This window comes from Brassica napus, chromosome C3, assembly GCF_020379485.1.
Source record: "Brassica napus cultivar Da-Ae chromosome C3, Da-Ae, whole genome shotgun sequence".
NCBI classification, from domain to species: domain Eukaryota; kingdom Viridiplantae; phylum Streptophyta; class Magnoliopsida; order Brassicales; family Brassicaceae; genus Brassica; species Brassica napus.
The window spans coordinates 32688827-32695725 of record NC_063446.1 but is presented as its reverse complement, the minus strand read 5'-3'; the positions used below and the strand labels follow the sequence as shown (position 1 = coordinate 32695725).

At 35.2% G+C, this 6899-nt stretch overlaps 1 pseudogene; it reads right to left on the bottom strand.

The window, feature by feature from the left end:
- Window positions 1–1743: 1743 nt before the first annotated feature.
- LOC106416321 lies at window positions 1744–6568 on the bottom strand (annotated as a pseudogene).
- Between the last annotated feature and the right edge of the window lie 331 nt (window positions 6569–6899).

Below are 6899 nucleotides of genomic sequence, written 5' to 3'. Positions count from 1 at the left end.
AAACTTTGAAGTATATATGTAAATACATTTACAATTTAGAAAATAAGTCTATTTGTTAACTGTTGATCCATCAACGCATAGCTTTTTGGTAAATGCAAAAAATATAAAATCTTTACATGTCTACATATCTAATTAAATTATTTATATATGTATGCAATCAAGAAAGGAAAATAAATCTTTGTTTAGTTTTCTAGTCTAACTTGATTGAAAATACGAAAATGTCATAAGGACAATCATTGAGAGAATACATAAATTCTTATCTTGAGTTATCTTCTACAAATATGTATTTTGATAAATTGGTTTGTTACATGCATCTCTCACATGTTTTAATATATGATCATCATTTTCATCTACATTTTAATAAAAAAATATTTTAAATTGGTTTAGCACTTAATAATGCTATTACATATTTATCAATCTTGATCGTACGTATAATTAATAGCGTGATGGAAATACAAACATATAAAACTCTTCTGATTAAAATTAAAATGGTTTCAAAATTTAATTAATCAATATACCTTACAAATTTTTTGTTACATGCATGAAATGTTTTAATATATGATCATCATTTTCATCTACATTTTAATAAAATAAATATTTTAAATTGGTTTTAGCTCTTAATAATGTTACTACATATTTATCAATCTTGATTGTACGTACAATTAATAGCATGATGTAGATACAAACATATAAAACTATTCTAATTAAAAGTAAACTGGTTTCAAAATTTAATTAATTAAAAAATAATCAATATACCTGACAATGATAGGGATTTTTTCGAACAACATGTATTCTCTCACTTTGAGCTCTAATTATAGGGATTTAAGACTTTGACAGCATTTTTTAGGTTCAAATAAACCTTTACCTATATATCCATAACTAATTCAGAGCCTTTACTCTCTCCAATAAAAATTATACTTGATATATACATGAATTTTGCATGGATATAATGTGCTACATATTTTAATATATCATAACCTTTATATTTTTCTCGTCTAAAATAAAACTTAATAGTTGAAACCTTTAAAAATCACTAATTCTAAGAGTACTAAAAATTATTACTTGAATAGATGAAACCTGAATATTGTTACTAATATACAGTTCCCAAAATCTTTAATTAAATAGTTGAAAACCTTTAACAAAATCTTACACAACATCTTTTGGTAGTTTCATTTTAAGTGTAGTATACTATTACTTTTTAGATCAATATAAGCATTTATAAACACTATTATGTATTTTCAAAGGATATGAATTCAAACGTAGCTACAACGTTTTCAGTTATGATGTTTTACTTTGAAATATGCTAATATAATTAATTTTGGTTTATTATTCAATTAATTCGGTGCATAAGTTTTTGAAAACGTTATATTACAAAATTAACATGGAGAAGGTACATCAATTTTATTTTACTTTGAGTGTGCCTATTGTTTGTGGTGTTTTACTTTGATGGATGATTATCTTTCTTTCTAGCTGGACTTTTCACTTGTAAACAAACCAGCTATCTCAATCACAGAGATGGCTCGGAAAAAGGATGACGTCTACAACAACTCTCACTCTTATCCGTCTAACATCCTTGTCTTACAAGTGTCAAACCGAAAATAACCAGAAAGCATTGAACCAACACAATTCTCAAACCGACTCAATTGCATTGATCTAAATTTTTGCATTTCCCCAGAGTATTAGACTAGAATGTATATCAACATGTCTACTCTTTATAGAATCAAAGCACAGTAAAAGATGAAATTAGACAAACAATTAATCTTGTTTTATATATTTGCTTAACCGAATCTTGAATCTAAAATGGAAACAGTGAAATACAAAACCAAACCGATTTTTTTTTTTGTAATTAGCATATTGGCTGGAACACCTTTAACCTTAAGACTATAAAAACAGTTACAAAATTCAAGTCAAACAAAAACGCACTCATATATAAACGTGTCTCTGTCTCACTATACCATTTCTGCTGTCTTCTTGATTTTACTCAACTCCAATGAACCCAAAATTTTGGATCAATTATCCAAAAGGTCTTCCAAAACAAAACGGAGAAGGAAGCAATAGCGAGCGGTCCATGGCTATGCCGGGATGTACAGAATGGAAACAAGGGTCAAGGCTGAGCAAGTAGTGCATTAGAGGAGCTTGCTCGTCCTTCTTTTCGATGGCCCTCCTGGGAACATCTTCATGATCCATCCTAGAACCCTTTCCACCACCTAAAGAGAGAAAGTGATTAATGTGTGTGTACCTCATCTTTTCCAGAGAAGAAAGAGAGAGTGTGTGTGTGTGTACCTCATCGCCCTCATCTGCAATCGGTGGTCTCTCTTGAACAACATGAGAATCTGGCTGGTTTGGACGTGAAACATTGTCTATCGCCATATTCTGTGCTGTTAGTAGCTCTAACCTCTGCGTCTGCACTTCAAGTTTTCTGGATAACTCTTTATTCAACTCCTATGGTTACCAAACATGAGAAAAATATAAACACAATGTGCCTAATAAACACATAAACATTAAACGAACATATAAAAATGGCGTGGGATTTTGAGCCAACAAGGACGAAACCATATACAAAGCACAGTCAGACATGTTGTTACAAGTCGCCGAATATAAAGAAGACACGTTCTAGTTCCTGTATTTTCATGCTTTTCAGTTGATGTTAATGTACCTTCACATGCGCACTTCGAGATAACTCAGATGACAATGCTTGCACCAGTTCCTCTTTTTCAATTGCCAACTGCAGCCAAAGATGCAAAATAATTCTCATGTTGTCATCCACATTGAGAAATGGCAGAGCATCGTAACACTTGAAGAGTATTTATTCTCACAGCTAAAGAACAAAAAAAAATCTGAGATAACTTCACATTAATAATCCATGAACACTACCTCAGCAATCAGCGTATTAATGTTATCAATCACTCTCATCTGATCATCTGGGACACTCAATGAAAATCCTTCAAGAGTTAATTGCCCAGTTTAAGGAATGATAGTGGTGTTAGACGAATCACTTTCGAGCAGCGCAGTAGAATCTGTTTCCTGGTTGGAGCTCCCTGACATAGTATCTGAAATTGCAAAAAGCAAACAAGAAGATGGGATTATAGAATAGTAAAATCCTGGTTTGGAAGACTATACAGCCCATCAACTAGAGTCTACGTAGGCATATGATTAAACCTGAAGTTGTTTATAAGGATGCGAAAATGCAGATATATTAGTTCAGGTATCCAAAATATATTTCACATTTCCATAATAGTGAGCATATACTACTGTGATTTTATAGGAGGACCATTACCAAGACCTTCGGTAGAGGTTGATGCGTTTTTCCTGCTAGTGGAGCTTTTAACAAGGTCAGTGGATTTTCCACCAGAGGAAGCTTTCTGCATCATAGTCTGTAGGACCTTCTTTTCTGAAATGGACGATGAAGTGTATAAGATTTATACAGAATTTGTAGGATCACATTACTTTGCAGTGTACTTACCTTCCTGAAGAGCTTTAATAGTAGATTGTAAGTCTTGGCGATCTTTCTCTACGCTCTGTAATTTTTTCCTACAACAGGTGATAGTTAAAGACGAGAATTATATATCTCAAAAAATCCATAGGAATTACTGGTAGGTAAATAACAATACAGTAAAGAGCATACTTGTAAGATAACATTTCTGCTTGTGCATTCTCCAGTTCCCTCTCCAGCTTTAACTCACTAGATCTGAGTCTGAGAACCTATATATGTTCCACGATAAAGTCAACCGCTAAACAGATGAATATGAGCATCTGAGGGTAGAGGAAACAAACATCTTCACAGCATAAAATCCAAAAATTAAACTAAAAATGTCATTCCACACATTTGCAATAAGTTAAAAATGTTATTTCGTTCTTAAGAACTAATGTGGTAGTTATTACCCTATCTTCCAAACTGATGACTTCAGCAGCCAGTATTTGGGAATGCTCATCAGCAGCATTACATTCGAGCTGTGCATTTGCATACTCAATTCTGAAGGATTCAAGTTCCGCCTGTAAGGAAACAGAGTTGAATTAAGTAACAACTTTTGGAAAAATCTAGACAATAGCTACAGCAGATGACTGAACACGGCATACGGATGCACATCCAGAATCATACTCAGGAATACTCAAATTTCGAGTCTCATAAGTAAACATTGAGCATTTTGGATAACATGTAAGTGCAGCAAAATGCAAAATCATCCTTTGCTAAAATATACTGCTAGGGCATAGACAACTGGGTTTTGTTGTATAGGTAGTTACCAACTAACCAATTTTTTAGTTGAGTATAGGTTGTTAACAGGATACTAACCATTTATTCTTAGATCTGTTGCTGAAGCTTCTCCATATCATCTTTTAGTTGGTTGACAAAACTTCTCTGGATGAAATAGAAGCGAGAACAATCATTACATGAATCATTGCCTCATATGGAGGTTTGTGACTATTACAAAAATCAGTGGACACAAGTCAACAGTAGATAAGACATCGTTCACTCTCAGTAGTAGATAAGCTTAGTAAATGCTAAATACGTAGACATCCTGAAGAAATAATCTCAAAATTATTTGTTTAACAACCATCTCTGTCTCACTTGTGAGTGCAGTGATGATTAAATAATTTTAAAATGGTTTAAGAGCATGGCACTTCAAAAAGAGACTCATTCACATCCGTCCAAATCATGAACTATAAGACTCTTTGCATCTCCCATAAATCCCAAACCACATGACAGAAAATTCTGGCGAACAATGAAGCATGAGTAATGTAAATGATAAGTCAACTACTACAAATGGTTAAGCTTGTTCTCTACGTATGCTGGACACTATGAAACTAGGATGCCATAACTCTTCAAGTACCTGCTGATTATAAGTGTCTGTCATCGAAGAATTTTCAGATGCTAGGGATGTTGCCAGAGCACGTGAAGCATCAAGATCCCTTTGCAATGAGAACTTTTCTTGTGTCAAATCCTCAATATGCTACAAGTGGAAATATGAAACCGTAGGTCAAAAAGGGTGTACAAAGAGCGATAGTGAAGCAAGGATCCTGAAGTAACATAAAATCAAAATGCATGACAATTTAAAAAGAATATAAACCACAAGTGAGAGGCATCAATCACAAATCTTTGACAAATTGCTTCATCTATCGTGTGAGCAATTCCCAATTAACTATTCTAAATGAGAAAAGCATACCCTTTCTCGCTCATTATCAAAACATAACTTTCAAAATATTTAGTAGCATATCGACAATACATATACAAAACAAAAGATGGTGCAAGAAATAAGTATATTACCTGTTCCAGAGTACTAAAATCATCATTTTGTTTTGGCATGGAGTAATCAGTAAAACCAGGCATTACTCCATTGGCAACAGGAAACAAAGGACTCCAAATGGATAAGGAGATTCACTTGTAAATGATGGTCCATTGCTGTCTATTTTCCTTGGTACGTGCTGGCGTGAGGATAGTCCAAAACCATCACCGCCAGTGAGTTGGGAACCACTTGGCGTAGTCAGATCCGCCTCCTTCCCAGGGTGTTGATACTGAGTCTCTGGAGCTTTTGAAATATGAAGGGAATCAAGAAAAGATGGACGATTTCTCTTCGCACTTGATTCATTTATAGCTGAGTACAAGGGCGAAGAGCTTGCGATATTTACGCTGTAATCTGAAGGTTCGGATGATGTTTCGGGAGAAGTAAACAAATAACTGCTCGACTTCTGCACAATACTGCTACCTCCTCTTAGTTGACCACTCCCATGTTCATTTTTGTCAACTTCGTGAACAAATCCTGCCATCGTGGTAGTAGGTTGTAGAGAGTCTAGCAACAAAAACCGTAAAGATCAATTAGGTTGTTCATTCCCTTTAAAGAAGGCACTAAATCGTTTCAGCAATCTCATATGAAAGCCACGTACCTTTTGTGGATGAGATTGATCCACCGCCATGCATGAAACCGTCCATTTGCACCGAGGTTGAAAGCAGAGTGCTTCCAGAAGAAGGAGAGGGAAAATCATCCCTTTGATCGAAACCTCCACTCGATTCAGCAAGATTGCCCATTAGACATGATGGATGCATCAACAACATCTCCATCTGAATCTGAGACAACAGGCTGTGTAGTAGTATTATTACTTTGTGATGCCTTCTTGGCAGCTTTTTGCTTTCGGAACTGCTCAAGCTGAACACATTCAGAACATTGTATCAGATCAATCTCAATTCTAATAATCATGGACAAATTTGATGATGATTCAAAGTAACGAGAGAATCGAACAAGGTGGGGGTCGATTTACCTTACGGCGTCCAGCTTCGGCGACCTCCTGCCTCCGCGAGCTAGGCTTAACCTGAGCTGATGCCATTGACAATCAGGCGGAAAATGTCCCCAAGGACTTCAATTTCAATCCCTTTTGTTAATTACCATTCCGAAATCACCGAAAAACAATGAATGAATTTCAATTTAGGGTTTTCGATCTGGAGGGGAGGAGGAACGAAGGTTGGTGGTGGAGTTATAATATTTTTGGTTTCCTTCTCCGCCAGATCTCTCTCTCTCTCTCTCTATTTTTCTGGTTGTTTTCCTTTTGAAGTTGGGAAATTTTACCAAGTTAGTTTAACCCATATTAACTAGACGTAAAATTCACCTTTATCCAAATATTAAGATGTTCTTGGTTCGATTGAGTTTCTTTTTCTTTAAGTTGGTTTCACTAGGTCTGGGCATTCGGATAACCGGTTCGGATCCGGGTCGGGTTTTTTGGATTTCAGATATTTCAGAACTAAAGAAAATGGTACCGTATGGATACGGTTTGGTACTTGTCGGTTCCGGTTCGGATCCGGTTACATCCGAAGTAACCAAACAATTAACGGCTTCGGTTCGGTTCTAGTGTATTAGCAACCCATTTAATCCGATAGAACCAAAAAATCATCTTAAAGAACCGAAATATCC